Below are 21,010 nucleotides of genomic sequence, written 5' to 3'. Positions count from 1 at the left end.
ATTTTGAAAGAACTATTTTCTTCAGTGAGCTTTTGAATCTCCTTTTCCATTTGGCTAATTCTGCTTTTGAAAGCATTCTTCTCCTCATTGGCTTTTTGAACCTCTTTTGCCAATTGAGTTAGGCTAGTTTTCAAGGTGTTATTTTCTTCAACATTTTTTTGGGTCTCCTTTAGCAGGGTGCTGACCTGCTGTTCATGCTTTGACTTCATGTCTCTCATTTCTCTTCCCAGCTTTTCCTCCACCTCTCTAACTTGATTTTCAAAATTCTTTTTGAGCTCTTCCATGGCCTGAGCCCATTGAGTGGGCTGAGACACAGAAGCCTTGATTTCTGTGTCTTTGCCTGATGGTAAGCATTGTTCTTCCTCATCAGAAAGGAAGGGAGGAAATGCCTGTTCACCAAGAAAGTAACCTTCTATAGTCTTATTTCTTTTCCCTTTTCTGGGCATTTTCCCAGCCAGTGACTTGACCTCTGAATATTTTCCTCACACCCACCTCACCTCCTGATCCTCCCAGCCAGTGTTTGGGGTCTGAGATTCAAATGCTGCTTCCAGCCTCAGGGCTTTGGGCGGGGACAGGGCTGCTATTCAGTGTGGGATTAAATTCAGATGCTCAGGTGAGGGCAGGGCTGCCTCTCAGGCTCAGTTCCCTCAGGGAGTTTATGCACAGACCTTCAACAATGGATCCAGGCTCCTGCCTGCTTGGAGAGCCCTGGTCTGCCGCTGCCCCTCAGCTTCTGTCTCCCGAGGGGGCCCAAGCCATGGGGGCACCCCACTCCCCCCTCGACCCGCCAAAGGGACTCTCTCACCGACCCCCGTCACCTGTGGGTGGAGGTACTTGTGCGGCCGCTGGAGATCCCGTCCCTGAAGCCCGCTCGGATCTGTTCCTCTCGGTGCCGCGGCCACGGCAGGGCTGTACTCAGCTCCCAGTCCCGGCGCCCAGTCCGCAGCACGAAGGACCTTTTACGAGAGGTTTGCAGGTCTCTCCGGAACAGAAATCTCCCTCGCTCCAATGTTCTGTGGCCTCTGGGTGCAGAATTCGCCGTGAGTTACTTCTTTGTAGTTGTTCTATGGGTTGTGGGTTCAGAGCTATGTGTATGTGCGTCTTTCTACTACGCCATCTTGGCTCCGCCTCGAAAAAAATAATTTTTGTATTAGATTTCTTTAATAAAGTTTTGGTATCTAAGATATATAAACAATTTATACTCATACGTATAAATATATGACTAATAACCATTTAGTAGATATATGGTCAAAGGATGTAAACAGTTCTCAAAAGAGAAACTGCTAAGTATTCATAATCACATGAAAAAATGCTCCAAATCACTAACAGTAAGAGAAATACAAATTTAAACAACTATGAGGTTTCACTTCATACCTTGTAAATTAGTAAAATTGACAAAAAATGACAACAAGCAATGTTAGAGGGATTGTGTAGAGAGAGAAAGGCACACTAATACATTAGTGGTGGATCTGTGGAATGATACGATTATTTTGGAAAGCACTTTGGAATTATGCTAATAAAATGACTAAAATATTTATATTCTTTGATTCAGAGACTCCCATTATTGAGGTTATACCCCAAAGAAACCCTCAGTAAGAAAAATAGCCTGCTATATTCCAAAATATTTATAGCTAAGAATTGAAAACAAAGTATATGCCCATCAACTGTGGAATGACTAAGCAAATTGTGGTATATAACTGTAATTGAATATTACTCTGCTGTAAAAGATGATGTGTGATGAATACAGAGAAACATGGAAGGATCTGTATGACCCTGTGCAGAGCAAAGTAAATAGACCCAAGGCAGCAGTATACACAATAGCTACACTACTTCAGTGTAAATGAAAAGAACGATATACCCAACATTCAAAACAAATTATAAAGATCAGGTGGGACTTGAATGAAGAGATATTAGAAGATACTCCCAAGCCTACCTCTTTGCGGGCAGGGGGTGGAGGGGGTGGAGGGGTGTCCACAGCTGTTATACATTGTATATGTTTTCAGATTTTTTATATTTCTTGATCAATCCTGACATTCCAAGAAGGGTTGGCGAAGGGATACAGAGGATATTGTGGTGATGGAAAAAAACCAGAAAATATCAACAAAAACTTACTTTTAAAAATAAAAAACTAAACAAAAGAATTTGTGTTTACCTAGAGGCAATAAGAAACTACTAGAATTGAGTTAGGAAATGACATGCATGGTCAGATCTGCACTTAAATTACTTTGTCAGCAGTATGTAGGATGGACTTGGGGCAGAGAGAACTTTGGAAGGTTGTTGAAGTAATCTAGGCAAGAGGTGAGCCTCATTTTAAGTTGGTAGTTACGTGAATGGAAAGAAGGGTTTAGATGCAAGAGATGCCTGGAAAGTAGAAATGGTAAGATTTTATAATTAATTGAATATATGGGATATGGTAGAGTGAGAAGTTGAGAATAATGCTAGGATTACAAACCAAAGATACTGGAAGGATGGTGGTTGACTTTGACAGAAATATGGAAGTTTAGAAAAGGGGAGATAAAAACAATAAATTCTATTTTTAGACATGTTGAGTTGGAGATGTTTCCAGGGCATCCCTTTTGAAAAGTCCAATTAAGCAGTTGGCTGTCTGGGACTAAAGGTCAGGTTAGAGGGCTTCCTTGGTTTTGTCCAATCAGGCCATTGGCTGGTCAGAAAAATTGGATCTAATTATGATAAGCAGAAGGTATGAGGCAGAGATTGTTCTCCTTAGCTGTGGATTGCTGAGTACTTTTTGTGTGTTGGACAGCATCAGTTCAGGAGTGGATTGTTATATCCTTTCTTGCCAGAAAGTAAATATTGATGTTAATGTTATAGTACAGACATCCTTAGAAAATATCATTTGGAGAACATTCTGGATAGGAAGGTCGTCAAAGGATATCCTTAACTGTCCCTTAGTGTAGTAGCGGTGTTTCTGGGTTTCCAAACTCAGCATGAGACCTCAGCTTCAGTTCTCCCCTGGAGCTGGGGCCTCCTCACTCTGAAACATCCCTTCCTCATGCTGGTCCTTTCTTCTGTTGGTGAGTTCCATCTAGGGCTTTCATTTTGGGGAGGGACCCAGGCTATCCAACCTTCATTTATTTGGGATAATTTGTTCCTTCTGGTTATGTAATCATCCTGGAAGTGGTGGGCCAGAAAAAAAATGATGGACCAAATCAAACATGATGGCAGCAAATTGATGTGCTGACAAAGGAGTGTGGGTGAGAGAAGAATAGTTTAAAGGAAGCTGAATGGAAGAAGGGAGTTGGTGGAAAGAATTTCTTGTTGTTAGTCAAGGAGAGAGAAAAGTGGTAGAGTATCTGGATTTGTAGAAAATGGAGAAGACTATATTTTGCCTGAATCTGGTCTTGTGCCTGAATGACCTACCATCGAAGGCCTTATTTCTTTGAGCCCTGGAATGGAGAGGAATGTAGGAGAGAGCCTTAGAGACTTGAGGGTGGTATGATGTAGGAACTGACAAGAAAGACTGTAAAAAATTTCTCTGGAGTTCTCAGCCTTTTTCCTTTGTTGGAGAAAGCTTCTGGTATTTCTTTTGAGACCCTAGAACTTAAGGGAGACTTTGAGCATCTGGTATTCAATGCAGGCTCTCGCCTCCAGCTCCACTTTTTATACCTCATAACCCTTTCCCATCTTATTAAAATTCCTCACCTACTGCCACTCCAGTTCCTTCCTTCCCCATTTCAGCAACAAATGGAAATTTTTCATGGTAATGTGAAATCAATAGGAAAGCTTAGCCAAAAAAAAAAAGGAGTAAGAAATAACGAACCCCTTTCTCTCTCCCCACCCCTCTGCCGCCAACCAGGGAATTTAAAAAAGTATATAATTTCTAAGTTATATATATGTTAAAATATCCTTAGGGTTTCCTTTCCTTCTTTTTTGAAAATTTTTCTATTAACCCAAATCCAACAGAGACACTTGTGGGAGGATAATTCAGTTTGGCGGGAGCTTAAGCTCCATGTTGTGAGCTTTTTAATTTTCTTTTCGTCAGTGGTGTGTTGGAGAGCTGACAGATGATTCTGAGCTCATCTGAACCCTGTTACTGACTGAGTTATCTTGGTGAATCTCTGTGTTTTCTCCTTGTACCTGTCTAATGAAAGCCAAATTAAATCAATTTTTAATCAAGTAGATGAGTGATATTTTTTCTTCTCAAAAAAGAAACCACAAGGTTCCCAAAGGTCTGGCTGCCAAAAAAAGAGGAAAATCCTGTTCCTATTAAGCATAACTTAAGTTTTTTTGGGGGGGAACTAGGGACAATGGTCCTTTTGAAATTAGACCAAGTCAGAAAATACGGAGGAAGAATCTTTCCACCTGGTTACCCCCCCCCCCTTTTTTTTCTGTTTTCCGAAGTTTGAATAAGTTTCTCTTTCCTCTTCTATCTTTACCTGAGCTGTTAGAGAAAAATTACTTCTAAAGGTTTAAGTAAAGGGAGAGTCTTTGCTGTTTAAAGGGAAATAAAGTTCAATTGGAGGTGTCAGCTGGGGCAGACAACCATAGTGACTGAGGGAGGCTTAAATAGGCATTGATAACCTCTCTTCTAGATCCCAATTCCTGCTTTGGCATTTGTTTTGGGGAAAAGAAAAGTCTTCAAAGACAACTAGCTACTATTCTTTGTGCCTTCATGTGATAAAATACATCTGCATAAGTTTTACTTGTTTAAGTCAGTAAATTTTTAAAACCCCCCTGATTTCTCCGTCTTCTGCCATTCTCCCTTCTTCATTCTCCTTCCCTGTCATTTTATTTTCTTGTCTATAAGTGTTCCCCCTCTCTTCCCCCCAATTCCTTGAGGTATTTTAAACCTAGGTCCTTGGCTGTGGAGGGCAGTGGTTTAGATATTTTTATTGAGCTGTTACAGCAAAATGGCTGAATTATGGAGAGACAATGCCAACTATATCACTGGATCGCAAATGCCTTGAAGTATATTGGTCCACAGTACAGTTAGGCTTAGATAACATTGCTTTAATCTTGTTTTCCATTCTTTCCTTCTAGAGTAGCAGTGTGTTTGACCTTCCAGGGGTCAAATCCTTGCTGTTCAACATAATCTCTCCCACTTTGGATGGAAAAAGAGAGGGAGTAGAATTGAAGATAGATGCTTGACACTTAAGCTCAACAACCTTTCATGGTTAATGTATATGGGATTGGGAAGTCATATTTTCCTTGCCTGTTATTGATTAGCATAATTATAGGTTTGGCTTTGAGCTTCCAGAGAATGGATATCTTTAGGGAACTCACAGAGAGCTCAAACTCAGGTTTCCTTTATGTAGCATTTGGATGGGACTTTTTCATAATCTTGGGATCAAAGTATGTTTAACTAGGACAACCTTAAAAGCTCACTATCCTGAGATAGTTGGTGTTTAGGGAACCATGGACTGAGCAGGTTAGATAGAAGACCATCTTCTCTATTTCTTAATTTAGGGTTGCTCTGGCCAGGCTTAACCTCTTTCTGATGATAGGTTTACCCTGACAAAAAAGGGTGAGAGTTGGTAGGGGGCTGGGAGCTTGTTCCACAAGGTAATAAGAAGTTTCCAGGAGCTTCTCATGGGTTGGGAGGAAACCTGCCCTATTTGTACTTTGACATGGGGAAAGCAATAGTAATAGTTTGAACTCCTGCCTCTGGGAAACTTGTGCTACACCTTTGGTGGTTTCTGTTCTGTTGCGGGACCATTCTGTGTATCTGATGTCCCTTGGTTTGTTGTAATTGCTTCTACTTTCCATTTTGTGGAGGGTGCTTAAGTTCTGCATCAGCAGTGTCCTATTGGATATTTCAAACTGACTATGTGTAAGATGGATAAACACAGCATACAGGAGGGCTGCTAGCACAGATTCACTCTTGATGTGGTCAGATAGGAAGGACACTAAGAAGGGGTTAATAATCTTAATTTATTCTAGTCTAGTTCTCTCAGAAGAGGTTGCTGGTAATGAGAGCACAAACTCCTACAGCATTCCCTAATCACCCTTCTCACAGGGACTGTCGAGAAGTGGGGGCAACTACCCCTATGTCTTGATGGGGTCAATCTAGAAAGGCACAGCTTGTGCTTTCCCTAAATCCCCTCAAGCCTCCGTGAGGGCCAGTTGAGGCACATACAACATTCCAGCTTGTTCATTCAACCCTAAGTTTCCCCATTCACTGACCAGTGACCACCTGCTTTATAGGCCAGTAGACAAAAGAAGGCATATTGCCAGCAGTAACCTCACAAGTTTGCATCACTTCATCCCTGTATCTCACTGCGCAGCTGCAGTGGATGTTTATATAACTTTATATATCATTATATAACTTCGTGCAAGCGTGGTGGAGATGTTTTGAACCATAACTGTGGGAACTCATTTCTAATACCTGGGAACAAGAGATTGTTATAGCTATGGATCCTGGGAAACTGAACTCTTAAGAAATAATAACAAAAATCCACTTTACACGCACTGAAATCCACCTTACTTATACTGAGTCATAGTGACATCTCACACTTAACATGTCTAAAAGAGACCTCATTAGTTTTCCCCCTAAACGCAGCCCTCTTTTAATTTTCTCTTTTTCTATTTTTTTCAGTCCCACAGGTTTGTAACCTTTGTATTTTCTTCAACTTCTTATTCTTCTGAGCCCTACATACCCAGTTGGTTGTCAAATCTTCTTTTCCTAAACCTTTTTCTGACCTCTTCTCTCCCCTCACAAAACTACCTACCACTTGTAAATGGCTGTTAAAGGGTCCCCTGAACTTCTTTTTGAGTTGCCATATTTTCCAGAAACACTGGACCTAAAGTATGCAGGGGGCCCTGAGTGTGTTAAGTATGAAGCTCCTCCGAGCTGACATAATTTGTTGCGCCCCAAGCTGGATTCCCTGTGTATCCTTGGCAGGCAAGACAGGTTCCAGTTAGTCCGTGCCCTACTAGGATAATGCTTGTGCAGCTGGGGTCCTATGCAGATCAGCAGACCCTTCTGCTTTCATAATCTAGCAATTCCCTAGGGAAAAGAATGAGATTCTTGCATCACTTTGCTCCTCCTTGTGGGAGTGGTATTGTCTTTTTCCCCACCTTTGCTATACCATTTCCCCTCCCATGCCACACCCCTTCCTTGTATCCTCTCTTCCCTTTGTCCAGCTATTACAAAAATGTAAACTTCTGAAAGACTGGGAGCCCTTTGGGTTCCACATGCCTGTTCATTTCTCTTATTAATAAACCTGCTTTTCACATAAGTCTCATGACATTGTGATCACCTATTGACACGCTTTTTAGTTCACATATTTATCACCTTCCATTTCCTAGGTTATTTTAACAGCTTCTTAATTGGCCTCCCTCAAGTCTCTCCATACTGCAGTCCATCTTCTACATAACTACCAAAAGTAAATTTACTTAAGTGTAGATCTGAATGTGTCACTGCCCTAGTCAGTAGAACCAATGGTTCCTTTGCCTCTGGGATAAAATATAAACTCCTTGGTTTCCCTTTTCAGGCAGCTTGGTCTCAGTCTGTCTTTCCATCCTCATGGGAGAGACCTTATGCACAAAGTAGGATTTCTCTTGAGTCTTAAAGGAACCCAGAAACTAGGAAGGTACAGCATTTCACCCATGGAGGACAGCCAGTGAAAAGGTCCATGCCTTTTCAGTCTGAAAATTAGAGAACAAATCATTGTCACTGGATCATAGAGTTCCCGGAGAGGAGTAGAATTAAAGATTGTTGGAGAATTCCTCAACCTAGAGGTTCTAAGATCTTCCTGAGGAGCAATTTCTTATACTTTGGTCCATTTGATTGGAGGTCAAAAAAAGAGGAGGCAAGTTAAAACGTTTAATTAGCAGCAACCGATGGGCATTTGGCAGGTGGATAGCAAAGTCCTGGAACAAAGAGAGACAGGCAGAGACAGATAGACAGACACGCACACTTACGCGCGCGCGTACACACACACAGAGTTTTATATAGGCTTGACATTACAAGGCAAAAAGGAAAGTTTAATTAGTTCTTCCAGGTGAGGCTGCTTGGCCATTTTCCTTATTTGGAAGATTCAGTAACAGGGACATGATGTCACATGATTTTGGGGAGATCATGTTAACCTTAGGGTTAGAATAACCTTAGGGTCTCAGGAGTTACTAAAGATCAGGTTTGTACCTATGGGTTAAAGTTTTTTCTATAGTTAATCTTAACAGAATTCTCTGGTTTTGGCATGAAATCTCAAAGATAGTGGGAATAAAATTCCTGATGTTGAATAAAGTACTTCCTGAGGGTCTGTCTCTGTTTATACAATCATGTACCTCTGTTTCCTTGATCTTTGAAATTACTTTTCTAAGGAGTGTATATTTCCCCTAAACTCACATTACATGCAGAGGTTAGCCAACTCCATCACAACTGGAAAGGTAGAAAGGGGCCAGGTTTTGAAAGACTTCAAAAGTCAAACACAGGATTTTATATTTGATCCTGGAAGTAACAGGGTGGCACAGGAGTTTGTGGATTGGGGGTGGAGTGGGGAGAGGGAACGTTGACATAGTTAAACCTGTGCTTTAAGAAGGTCGCTTTGGCAGCTGAGTGGAAAATGCACTACCTAGGGAGGGAGTGCAACCAGCAGACTATTGCAGTAGTTGAAGGCTTCAATCACAGTGACAGCTATGTGAGCTGATAGAAATAGATGTATTGACAACATTTGGCAATGGTCAGTGCTAATACATCCAGGTCTGGTGTCCCAGACAAGAGGTGTCAGACATGGTCAGAAACACTTCTGAGTGTATCCAGAACCAGATTAAAATGTAATTGGAAAATATTTAACAAAATAAATAAAAATGCATTAGAACATAGATAATATTCTTCTGTGGTTTTCTAAATCAATATGCAGCCCTAAGGGATCCTTATGCATAGTTTAGTGACCTCCTTCCTGTTTGATACCACTGCCCTAGAGAGTAATAGGGAAATTTAGAGGAAGGGAAGAGTTTGGGAGGGAAGGATGAATTCTGTTTTGTACATGTTGAGTTTGAGATATTTGTGTATGAGCTATTAGAGATGTCCAATAGATGGTTGGTCATTCAAGGTTGGAGGTCAGGAAAGAGGTTAGAGATGAATAAATAGATCTGAGAACCTTCTACTCAGAGGTGACAAAAATGAATCCTTCCTTTTACCTAAGAAAATAAGTTAAAAAAAAAAACTGACACAGTAACCTCAACTGATAGTGTATACACTATTCCCTTTTTACCTTTCCAGTCTTTTTACATATTCTTATATGGAATCATATTTTAAATCATATTTTAAAAAATCTCTTTTTTGGTGTCTCTAGAAATTGTGTTTTTTTCTAAGGTTAATTTTTTTTTTTTGCTTTTTAAAGTTTTCCTCTAGACTTCTGGGAAAGGCCTCTTGGATGGATTCCCTACAGAAAAAATTAAGTGAATGGATTAAGAATGATAATGAGAAATTTATCAAGATCCTTCCAAGGGCAGTGTCTTCCCCCTCTCTTCTAAAGAAACTAGACCAGGTCCAGTTCTTGGGAAAAACTCTCTTCTGAAAGAGAGGCACTCAACTGACTTTTATTGGGGGCGGAGCCAAGATGGCGGAGTAGAAAGATGCACATACGCTAGCTCCAAACCCACAGCCCATAAAATATCTGTAAAAAAGATTCTGGAGCAACAAATTCTGGAGCAGCAGAAGCCACAGAACAACAGAGCGGACGAGATTTCTGTTCCAGAGAGACCTGACGCGAAAGGTCTGTCGCACCCTGGACCAGGAGCCGAGCCCAGCCCTGCTGTGGCTGCACGGCACCAAGAGGAGCAGATCCAAGCAGGCTTCAGGGACAGAATCTCCAGCGGCCGCGCGGGTCCCTCCACCCACAGGTGACAAAGGTCGGTGAGAGAGTCTTTTTGGGTGGCCAACAGGGGAGTGGGGTGTCCCCGTGGCTTGGGCCCCCTCGGGAGGCAGCAGCAGAGGCAGCAGCAGACAAGGGCTCCCTAAGCAAGCAGGAGCCTGGATCCATTGTTGAAGGTTTCTGTATAAACCCCTGAGGGAACTGAGCCTGTGAGGCGGCCCTGCCCCCACCTGAGCACCTGAACTTAATCTCACACTGAATAGCAGCCCCCCCCCCCCCCCCCCCCCCCCCCCCCCCGCCCAAAGCCCTGAGGCTGGGAAACAGCATTTGAATCTCAGACCCCAAGTGCTGGCTTGGTGGATCTGGAGGCGAGGTGGGGGTGGAGAGGACACTCAGAAGTCAAGTCACTGGCTGGGAAAATGCCTAGAAAAGGGAAAAAAAATAAGACTATAGAAGATTACTTTCTTGGTGAACAGGCATCTCCTCCCTTCCTTTCTGATGAGGAAGAACAATGCTTACCATCAGGGAAAGACACAGAAGTCAAGGCTTCTGTATCCCAGCCCACTCAATGGGCTCAGGCCATGGAAGAGCTCAAAAAGGATTTTGAAAATCAAGTTAGAGAGGTGGAGGAAAAACTGGGAAGAGAAATGAGAGACATGCAGGTAAAGCATGAACAGCAGGTCAGCACCCTGCTAAAGGAGACCCAAAAAAATGCTGAAGAAAATAACACCTTGAAAAATAGGCTAACTTAATTGGCAAAAGAGGTTCAAAAAGCCAATGAGGAGAAGAATGCTTTCAAAAGCAGAATTAGCCAAATGGAAAAGGAGGTCCAAAAGCTCACTGAAGAAAATAGTTCTTTCAAAATTAGAATGGAAGAGATGGAGGCTAATGACTTTATGAGAAACCAAGAAATCACAAAACAAAACCAAAAGAATGAAAAAATGAAAGATAATGTGAAATATCTCATTGGAAAAACAACTGACCTGGAAAATAGATCCAGGAGAGACAATTCAATTGACTTTTATTCATTTTGGTTCCTAGATCTGAACATTGATCATTGGGAGGTTTCCTGGAGGAAAATAGCCAAGAAGAAGGAATAGAGATATAGTTGCTCAATGTTAATCCAGACTGTATCTTTTCCTTATTCAAGATTCCTATAAATGTTACTTGAAATTCCTTGGAGAGATTGTCTGGTCAGGAAGGGTTTGGAGACTATGTCAGTTTGGACATCTTGTTCTCCAAGCTAGAAATGACTTTGATATCGATTGATGCAATATTAAATAAAAATTTTCTTACAGATTTGAGCCTTAATCACAGAGCATGGTGTTAGTGTTAATTTCTTTCTTTATAGGCCTGCCGTGCTGATTGACTTGACTTTTTTCACAAATGACATTGTATTATCATTCTCTGTTCCTGTGCACTGGTTGTGGGCATGATCCCTGTTCTAGCAAGCTAAATCCTTCCTCTCCAGCTCCTTAAATTCTACCCTTTGATGTAATGGTATGAAAACCTTGTTGTGGAAGAGAAGGGAAGAAGAGAGACAGAAATAGGGAGGTAACAGTGCTAAATGGTATTGGGCTGAGTTTAGGCTCTTACTGTCATCTGTTAGGTCTGCCGTCCCTCTCCCCCATCCCCACATACTTTGTCTGCAGGTAGCTAGTTGTGGTTTGAGGTTGGGATGTCTTTAGTTAACTTTCAGGTGTTTGTCACTTGCTTGTCACATTGTTTGAGCTGTTAAGAACCTGAAAGCACCTCCAGAAGCCACACTAAAGGAGATCCCATCAGTCTCTTTTTCTCAGGTGTTAAGTGCCCAGACAAGCAGAAGACATCCTCTGAATTTGAGGTGGTCCTAGAAATGAGAACGGTCTCAGACTTTCTAGACAGGTGCAGTGAGCTGAGTCTTGGCTAACTTTCCTAGCTAATTGTGATGCCTGATTTAGATGGTGGATTGCTTGTTCTCCCCCAGCATGCTGCCAGAAGGGTCCTGATCTTTTTGTAAATTTTTTTTTCCTGCTTGCTCAGCAGGTTATCTAGATTGGAAAGCTACCAACTCCTTTGCACAAATTTCTCTCTGGGTTGGGCTAGCCATGCTTCTCATTTTGAATGGTTTTGAGATGGATGTGAAGACATGGCTGGCAAGTGAGTAGTATGTAGGCCTCAGAGGGCCTTTATGTTTTCCCTGTTGCCCATCACCTTTCTGTGAGCCACAACCCGGACATTTGTTTTATTTGAAACAGTTGTATTTTGCCTACTTGTTTATCAGAACCATTGCTTTTCAGGGAGAAGGGTTTATGATATTGATTGTGCTTGCTTTACAAAATGCTTTCTTGTATGGTGTAATGAACCAGAGGCTGCAGTAGCAGTTTTAAGGACAATCACACAGGGTAAAATCACCAGGAAGTGAAATAGAATGGAATAAATGAATGGAAATGCCTCCTGTGGAAAAGAATGGCAAGCTACTTCAGTTTCAGATGAGTAGGAATTGGGAGGAGGTAAACAACCTAGACAAGAAGCAAGGGGAACTTGAATGCTTGCAGGGACTAGTAAAGTGTCTAAAGAAATTGGGGTGGAATGGGGCAGCCGCTTCAGGGGAGAGGTGCTGAAAATTAGGTGTGAAGTTGTTTCCTTCCCCATTTCCACTCCTGAAATGACAGATCTCTTTTTTGAAGCTGGCTAGGATTAGGGACGTCATTCCTGCCAACTGAAATGAACACTACATGTATGCCATTTGCTTCTGAGCTAAATGTATCTTGCCTATACATTGGCAGTGTAACAGATTGTTTCCTGGATGTGTTTACTTAGGCAAGTATCTGGTATTTGACATGTAGTTATGTAATGAGAGGCCAAATGTAGGAAGTCTTCTTCCTTGGAGTGTCCTGTCTTCCCTGTGAATTCCCTGGGCTCACCAGAGGTGTCACCATCACATTCTAGACAGTTAGAACTCAAGAATCTGTCTCCTGGGTTTCAGATTGAGGAAGATTTCATTGGCTGTGCCATGAAATCCAATCACTTGTAGGATGGAGGCTCAGGGGCAGGGGCAGACTGAGATTTTGTTGATGTGCCTGCTGGCAAGTCAACTTGTAACCCTACCTGCTATACTAACTCCTGTTGTGTCCTCTTAGTAAGTATGCCTGTTTCGTGATATACCACTCTGTAGAAGAACTGATAACAGATGGGCAAAGTCTCTTTCTCTCACTCTAATGTGTGTGTGTGCGCAGGCACCATGTGCCCATGCATGGGTACTTGCATGTGTGTGTTTATGTGCCTGCAAGCAAGTGCAAGTTTTCTCCTTTTTTTAAAAATGCACTTTCAGAAATAATTGTAGCCCAGTTTGGCTACTTTCCATATGCAGAATTTGTTTTTCCCCTATTTAGGCAATTTGTACTACTTTCCTGATCCCAGCCAAGCTGTGGTGAGAAACTACCTCATTAGGAGTCTATGTGGGGGAGTACAGAGCTACCTTTAGCCTTTGCCAGTGGTACTTACAATTTTCTTCCTTCAGATTACCAAGGAGAGGGAGCTGAGGGTGACTCCCTGTGGACAACACATTCTGTGCCGATGTCCAGAGTTCTTAAGAAATTTAATTAAGCAACTAATAAACTGAAGTATGTTTAAAGTTAAACTGTGAATTTGTTGACATTAAACATAGTTATTTAAATATCAGTTAATTAGAATTTTAATACTTTTTTTTGAACCAGAATTTAGTTATCAGTATTCACATATATATGTGCTTGCCAACCTTAAATGAGGAGTAGGGGATCAGAAACATTTGGATGGGAGCTTGGCCTGTGAGGAGAAAAAAATAATTTACAGCTGCTAAAATATTTCAGCTGTTTCTTTTCCTGGTTATTCTCTTCACTGCTGATTTAGTGAGCTATTATTGGAATGGGATACTCACTCTGCCATCTGGGATTTGGGATGATCACATTTTGGTTTTCTAGTATAAATTCTGAGGTCATAAAATTCTGAGGGGGACTAGCTAGGTTTAGGCTAGATGCTACTGGGGGCCAGGGAGAGAAGTGTTCTTGGTCTCACCTTCATGACTGCTAGAATCAGTGTTTTTCATGTTCCTCTGATTCTGTTGTGTTTGACAGACTCATTGAGGTTGAATGGGTAAGCTGTTGACATGGAGTTAAGGGTAAGTAGTGGGGAGATTGAAAAAAGCACCCATTTAGCATGAAACTAACCGAAGATCACTTGACCTAATGGTTGTCCTGCTGAAGGTAGATTTTTAGTGTCTCAATAAGCAGGGTAGACAGCTGATCATGTTATGTTTTTGAAGGGCATTGAAAGACATTCCTGACCCCCAAAATAATTTTCCCACCCACTGAGGTGCCAGAGAGTCCTACCATTAGACTCACTCTTTTGGATTAGAGAGCTCTTTGTAAAAAGTATCTTGTTAAAATTGCAAATTTGGGCATAAGGGGAAAAAGGCCTGGTATGGGAGAGGTATTATCAAGGGTGGGACTGACTGGCCAGGAGCATTCTGGTGAAGAGCCGTTGCCAGCACAGAGGTGCTGAATACCCGGGAGGAAAAGGCTCACAAGTGTAATGTCCTTTTGTTCAGATCCCAGGCTGTAGCTTAGTAGGGCCCTTTGTAACAGGAAATGTGACTTTTTTTTAGGGACCCTTTCCACAGTCAGCTTTGTGTTTTGAGGCAGAGTTGTTTGTCTGCAGTCCTAGCTATGAAGGGCAAGAAGATGTTTCTGTATATTTATGTACCTGATGATTGTATATCTGGTGAGCTGGAGGAGGGGCATGGAGGGAATAAGAAGGATGGTAAAAATCAGTCTCAGAGAATTGGTACTTTTGGATTCTCACTCTCCCATTCCTACCATAGTCAGCTGAGTGCCAACTGCAAGTCTGGGCTTCCTGTGGGCTTCAGGCAGTGCAGATGCATAGAGCTGAAGTGAGGATGCAGAACTCAAGACCCAATCCCAGATAGCTCTTCTGTCTTCCTGACACATGATAGTTTAGTTGTTGGTGTGCTGGTCAGACCAATGGAACCCAAACTAGTGACTGAGATGAGAATTGAAAAAGTTGAGAAAGTGAGCAGTTTCTGTTAGTAAGTAGACAATTTTTTGAAAAAGTTAGTTTGGGTTCACATCATGGAATTTAGAGTTAAAAGGACCTTAGAGATCATGGGCATTAGATTTAAGTTAAAGAACTTGCATTGAGTCCTTGTTCCAGTTTTAGGTTCTGTGATTTTGGTTCAGCCTCATCATTTTGTTCCCTGACACTTATCTTCAATCCAGTGACACCAGCCTTCTGGGCTGTTCCACAAACAAGACACTCCATCTCTCAGCTCTGGGCCATCTCTAACTGTCACCCATTCTCTCACTCTCATTGCATTGATCCTAGAGAAAAGGAGGGCAAATTTGTGCTGTTACCTTCTAAACCAGCGAGTGAACTTTTGGTTGGGTCAAAAAAGTCCTTGCTGACAATATTATTTTCAGAACATCCTCTTTTTTAGGGAAATGGAAGAGGTAGGCACGCAAAAGGATTGAGTCATGCTAGACCCTGTATTTTCAGAGCATGTCTTTAACAATTCAATTTAAACATTTTTTTTTTTACTATGAATTTAGTAAGCACTGAAAAAGAACATTTCCATACATATAGTATATGGAATATGGAAAAAAATGATTACGTTGGAAATTGTGAGTCTCTGTAGCAATTCCATTTGATAAACATTTATTAAATGTCTATTGTAAGAGGCCACATGCTGGGGCCTGGAATTAAATGTGGCTTATGATCCAAAACCATTAATAAATGGATATGTATTTAGCTTAAAAAACCAGTGTATTTAAAAATATCTGCTCCTTAATTGCCTTGCCAGTGCCAAGTTTAGGTTTCTTTGTTTCTTGGCTACCCACCCAGCCTCCTACCTTCCTTGGAGAACTCTCCTGATTTTTCTCAGGGCATTAGGTAGGATCATGAAAGCCTTGAGTTATGATTCTCTAAACTGCATGCAAGGCGTCTGGTTTTTGTGTTTCCACCCACGTATGTAAATGTGTACACTTTAAAATTCATCTCCCTTTCAAGTTTTAAAGCATCCAAGATTATAAATAGCCCTGGGCTCTTGTACGTGTTAAAAATAAAATAGAATACTGGTTTAGTTGCTGATGTACCTGGAAGGCACATTTGGTACCAACATAGTAGTAACAAGTTCTTCACTCTGTGACCTGGTCTGCGTGCTAAGTACTTTCAGTGAGTAAATACTGTTTTCTTGGGGTTTCTGAATTAGTTTATTTTATAGCTGTAATTGTTGCCCACCTCGTCATTACTGAGTGATAATTAATGTCTCAGATTACCCAGAACAATAACCATTAAGATGCTGGCTAGTCCTTATTAGGTTTTCTCCTCAGTGCTTTTCTTAGGGACTGCAGTTGGGTGAGCTGTGGCCACTAGCTGTTTAGAAAGACAAGGAGAATTTATGTTTATTTTTGTGGTAGGGGGCCCATCACCTTGGGGTAGCAGTGATGATGCTAATCATTTCTTATTGGGACCTATCTCTGGAGCTCAGGGAGATGGTGGAACTCTGTCACCTAAAATGTTGGAGCTATTGTATCAGAATAAATATTGATTTGTTTGTTTTGTACACCAGCACAAGTCTGAGAGTCCTAAGCCTTGCTTGATGGCCCCAGCTCATCCATAGATGTCCTGTGTGCTGGGCAGTGGATGAAGCACAGACCATTTTTAGACCCAATTTATATTGTTTGTAAAGTGTAGGTGGATAAACCTTGCCTTAGCTGTTCTGTAGTCCCAAAGCATGTTGTGTTGGAGGGTTGAGATCACAGAGAAGTGCTTGGAGCTTTTGTAGGGAAGGATACTTGTAAGTATCTTAGTATTTTTCTAAAATTTCATTGTCTGTGCTTCTGAGGATTGTCAGGGCTGGACTAGTGGGGTAATGTGGATGTGGGGGGGGTTGAGCCTTAGTTTAGACCCCCAGAAACTGGAGAGGCAGATGGAAGAATTTGTCCATGACATAAAGGGAGTTTGAAGGCTTAGCTCAGAAAAGAATCTGGAAGCATTAACTTCCTGCCTCTTACCCCACACCTGTCTTTCACCTCCTGAGTGTTTACTGCCATTCTCTGGGAATGCTTTAGATTTCAGGATGTAGAGATCTACTAAGTTTCTTGTATCCCCACAAATCTTCTAGAGTCCATCTTTAGAGTTAAATTACTAAAGGAAGGAGACACAGCAGTGGGAATTAATGAAATATGCTTGAGTCTTCAGATTCTTTTGAAATGTGAAGTGGAATCTGTAGTGGGTGCACTCAGCTAGTGCTGCAGCCGGTGCTGATGCAGAGCCAGAAAGCATCAGTCAAATGCCTCCCATTAAGAAGAGCCTTAATGGAAGTTTCATTCCTGTTGTCACCAATACAGATGAGGTCTGCAGACGTTCTCAAGCATAACTTTTAGCGAGATCAGAGACTCAGCTTGTGGACAGTCGCTTGACTCAGCAGAACAATTGCTCTAATAGAGACATCTTATTTACAGGATGGAAAGCACCTTAATGGGGTAGTGCTGGGGGGTAACTCCCCTCTCTGTCTCTTTTTTTTATCTCTGAGGTTTTTTTTTTCCCCCACATAAAACAGTCAGTTACTTCTAGCTGTAGCTTCATTATGCTATTGTATGTTAGATACATATGTAGCAGGAGGCAGGGGTGTGAAAAAGAAGATGAAATCCCTATCACTCTCTCCTTTCTAGGAGTTTCCAATCTAGAGAACCTCCCTTTTAACCTACTAGAGAAAGGACTTGGTTATGAGTCAGGGGACCTGGATTCCAGTTCTCTCTTTGCCACTGACATGTAGAATAATAACCTTGGCAAGATCCTTCCTCTTGGCATACTTCACAGAAGTGTTGTGAGGATCATTGAAAAGATCTTAGAGATTATCTCATTCAGACCCCCAACTAGAACAAGAAGAATTCTATCTAAATGTGAAAAGTCAGAGATTTTGTCATTGTGGAGAACTCCTTATGTGAGATAAATTTTAACTGACCTTTGACTTAGTATATAAGTTTTTGTTCCATGCACAGAGAAGTTAAATGATTTGACCAGAGTCACTAGAATGTGTTTGAAATGGGAGCTGAACCCAGCTCTTTCTGAATCCAAGCCTAAGTACCTGTCCATTGCACCATGTTGTTTCTAAGTTCCCTCTGTAATATCCCTTAAATCTAGTTTCTGCTTGAATATTATAGTATTCATTGAGTCTGTGTCTGGTGAGTTTCACTGTTTCTGAAGTCTACCCATTCCATTTTTTTTAAACAATTCTAATTATTAGGAAGTTTTTCTTTTCATTGATCCATCACCTGTCTCCTTTAGATTTACACCATTGATCTGCTTAGTTCTGTCCTCTAGAACTACACAGACTGAATCTAATACTTCTTCTACTTGATAGCCTTTCAGGTATTTGAAGATGATTTTTGTTCCCCTTACGGCCTATCTTGACTAAACAGCCCCAGTTCCTTAATTGTTCTTTATATGAAATGTCAGTTATACTTCTCAGAATTTGAACATTATGGTCCAGAAGTGGCCTGATCAGTTCAGAGTATAGTCAGATAATTACCTTTCTTGATCTGGGTACTCTATTTTTGTTGATACATAATTCAGTTAAATTTGAGTAGGCACTGTGTTGAGCCTTATGGGAGATATGAAATTTCATTAATACACAATCATCTCATGGAACTTATAGTGTAGTAGGGGTATAACACAGACATAAATAACTGTAATACATAATAATATGTAAGTGCATTCAAGAGATGTAAAAATGCCACATATGAGGTTCAGTGGTTAAAATTGACTAGTAGTTGGGTGGTCCAGGGAAAGCTTTATTGAAGACTTAGCTTTAGGAAAATCACTTTATTTAATATAATCAGTTTTTTTAAAAGAATAGTATAGGTAAGAACCTAGCAAAGTAGAGTGGGAGGTGGAGGAAATTCCAAGCCTTGGAAATAATATACTAAACAATGGTATGGAGGCAGGAAAGCATAAATGGGGAACATTTTAGGACACAGAGAATAGTCCACATTGATGGAAATATTGAGTAAGTATGGGGAGTAATATGAGGTAAGTCTGGAAAGATTATAGTGCCTGATTGTGGAGGCCTGTGACACAGTCACATTCTATTCCACTTTGTGTCTCCACCACTTCACTGAAACTATTCTCTTAGCTTATTGCCACATCCAGAGCCATAGCAAAGGCAAGGCAAGTGAGGCATTTACTTCTGGCACGTAAAACTGAGAAATGCAGAAAATATTAAAAATATACATTTAATGCTTAGCTGTTGTGACATTAGATTGGTGTATGTGGCCAGTGGAAGGGAACAGAGACATGATTTTACGTTCTTGCCTTGGGTGGTATGGTGCTGGCCAGATGGAGTGGTCTGCCTCACAATTCTGTTTTGACTTCCAATATGTGATATTGTTTACTATCATCCCCTCCTTTTCCATATTTCCTCTTATCTATACTTGCATGGTGACCACCCTAGTAGAGGACACCCTGGTATAGACCCTGATCACCTCTTTGTTGGACTATTATAATAGCCTTCTAGTTGGTTTCTTTGCCTTGGACCTCTTTCTACCCCAATTCATCCTCCACACAAATGCCCAAGTGATTTTCCTACATCACAGGTCTGGTTATATTAAATCCACTTCCTTCTCTTGGTAAACTTAGTTGGCTCCCAGATACTTTTAGGATCAAATATTAAACACTCTAGCATTTAATGCCCTTCATAACCTGGATCTTTCCTCATGCTTTACTTCCTTCCATTCATTCTATGATCCAGCTATACTTGCTTATTACTCCTTCAGTGCGATGCTCCAAGTTTGGACTCCATGTCCTTTCATTGATTATTTCCCCTTCCTGCCTTTCCTGCCTTTTTTCAAGACTCAGTTAAAGTCCCCCTTTCTATAAGAGGCATTTCTTGGTCTCTCTCTCTCTTCTTACCCTCCTCTTTCCCTCTTAGATTTTCTTCCCTTATGCATCCATCTATCTCTCTGTCTATCTATGAGTATATACATGTCCTATCTCTGTATCTATTTATCTTGCTTATGCGTAATTATTTACGTATTTTAGAATGTGCTCCTTGAGGGTCAGGAGCACTTTTTGCCTTTTGTTGTATCCCTAGTATTAAATAGTATGGAAGCACTTAAATTCTTACTGACTAATTGCTTATGACACTCCACTCTCCTGCTTCTCCTACTTCTCTGACTACTCTTTATTTCTTTGTTGGCTTCTCTTCCTTCTCCTGTCTTATTTTAGGCTCAAGTCTTGACCTTCTGCTTTTCCCTCTTTAATTTGTTTCTTGTGAAAAGCTCATCCATTTTTAGAGTTTCAATTGATGACTTCCAAATCTGTAGTTCTGACCTTTCACTCAAGTTCCTATCCCATATCTTCAAATGCTCATAATAGACATTTTTATTTGGATGTCCTGTTACCTCACCAAACTCAAGACATCTAAAACAGGATTTAATGTCCTTACCTCCTTAGAAACTCAGCACCTGTTGTTACCTTCTCAGTCTCTATATCACACATCAAAAGTAAGTCGTTCTCTTCTGTCTGGTGTTATTTGCTGCCTGTTAATACAGTAGGGACTTTGTTTTCAATTGAACTAGTGAACGGATTCTTTTCCATAGGGACTTGTCAGGGTAGGTCATGCCTCTTTAGGAAAGCCTAAATTATATTCGTCGTTTATTTATTTTTGGCTCTTCTGGCCTTTCTTTGCTTTTTAGCTCTTTATCCAGCCACAGTCCCAGGGTTTATCTTGTTCCCTCTGTTCTTTCTAGCTTAGACATCATAGACTAAGAGTCATCTAGTCCAGTCCCTTCATTATACAAGTAAGGAAACTGAAGCTCAGAGACATGAAAGGACATATCCCAAATCATACAGCTTTTTAGTGCTTTCTTTCTTAACTGTTTTCCTTTTTTCCCCTTGAATCTATCCTGGTGTGATCACAGCAAGCATTCAGTGTTTATATAGCTCATTTCATTCAGTTTTTTAGCCTTATGGAGAAGGTACCATTCTGATTGTGCAAGTGGTCAGACCTTAAGACCCCATCATTTGCTTTTGGTCTCACAGTGAATTAGTGAGTGTCATGGTGTCAGAACCCACGGTTTTTGTTGCACAGCTCAGGGTTCTTCTAGCTCACTGTCTGCTTCGTGACTTTTCTCTGTAGATCACATTCCTGAGAAAAAAGGCTGCATGCTTGACCCTCTGAGGTTTTTTCCTCC

General features: G+C 41.1%; 1 protein-coding gene across 5 annotated transcripts in view; it reads left to right on the top strand.

The window, feature by feature from the left end:
• SIL1 (SIL1 nucleotide exchange factor) overlaps positions 1-21,010 on the top strand; it is a 260,982-nt gene that overhangs the window by 57,912 nt on the left and 182,060 nt on the right. The window contains exon 3 of one of the 5 annotated variants that reach the window (XM_072630425.1): positions 9,306-9,816. The exons of the other annotated variants lie outside the window; for them this stretch is intronic. The gene's annotated coding sequence lies outside the window, so the exon portion shown is untranslated. The remainder of the gene's footprint in view (positions 1-9,305; positions 9,817-21,010) is intronic. 5 annotated transcript variants of the gene reach the window in all.

This window comes from Notamacropus eugenii, chromosome 1 (genome assembly GCF_028372415.1).
Source record: "Notamacropus eugenii isolate mMacEug1 chromosome 1, mMacEug1.pri_v2, whole genome shotgun sequence".
NCBI lineage: Eukaryota > Metazoa > Chordata > Mammalia > Diprotodontia > Macropodidae > Notamacropus > Notamacropus eugenii.
Note: the sequence above shows the minus strand (reverse complement) of the source record. Positions and strands in the feature narration are given on the sequence as shown.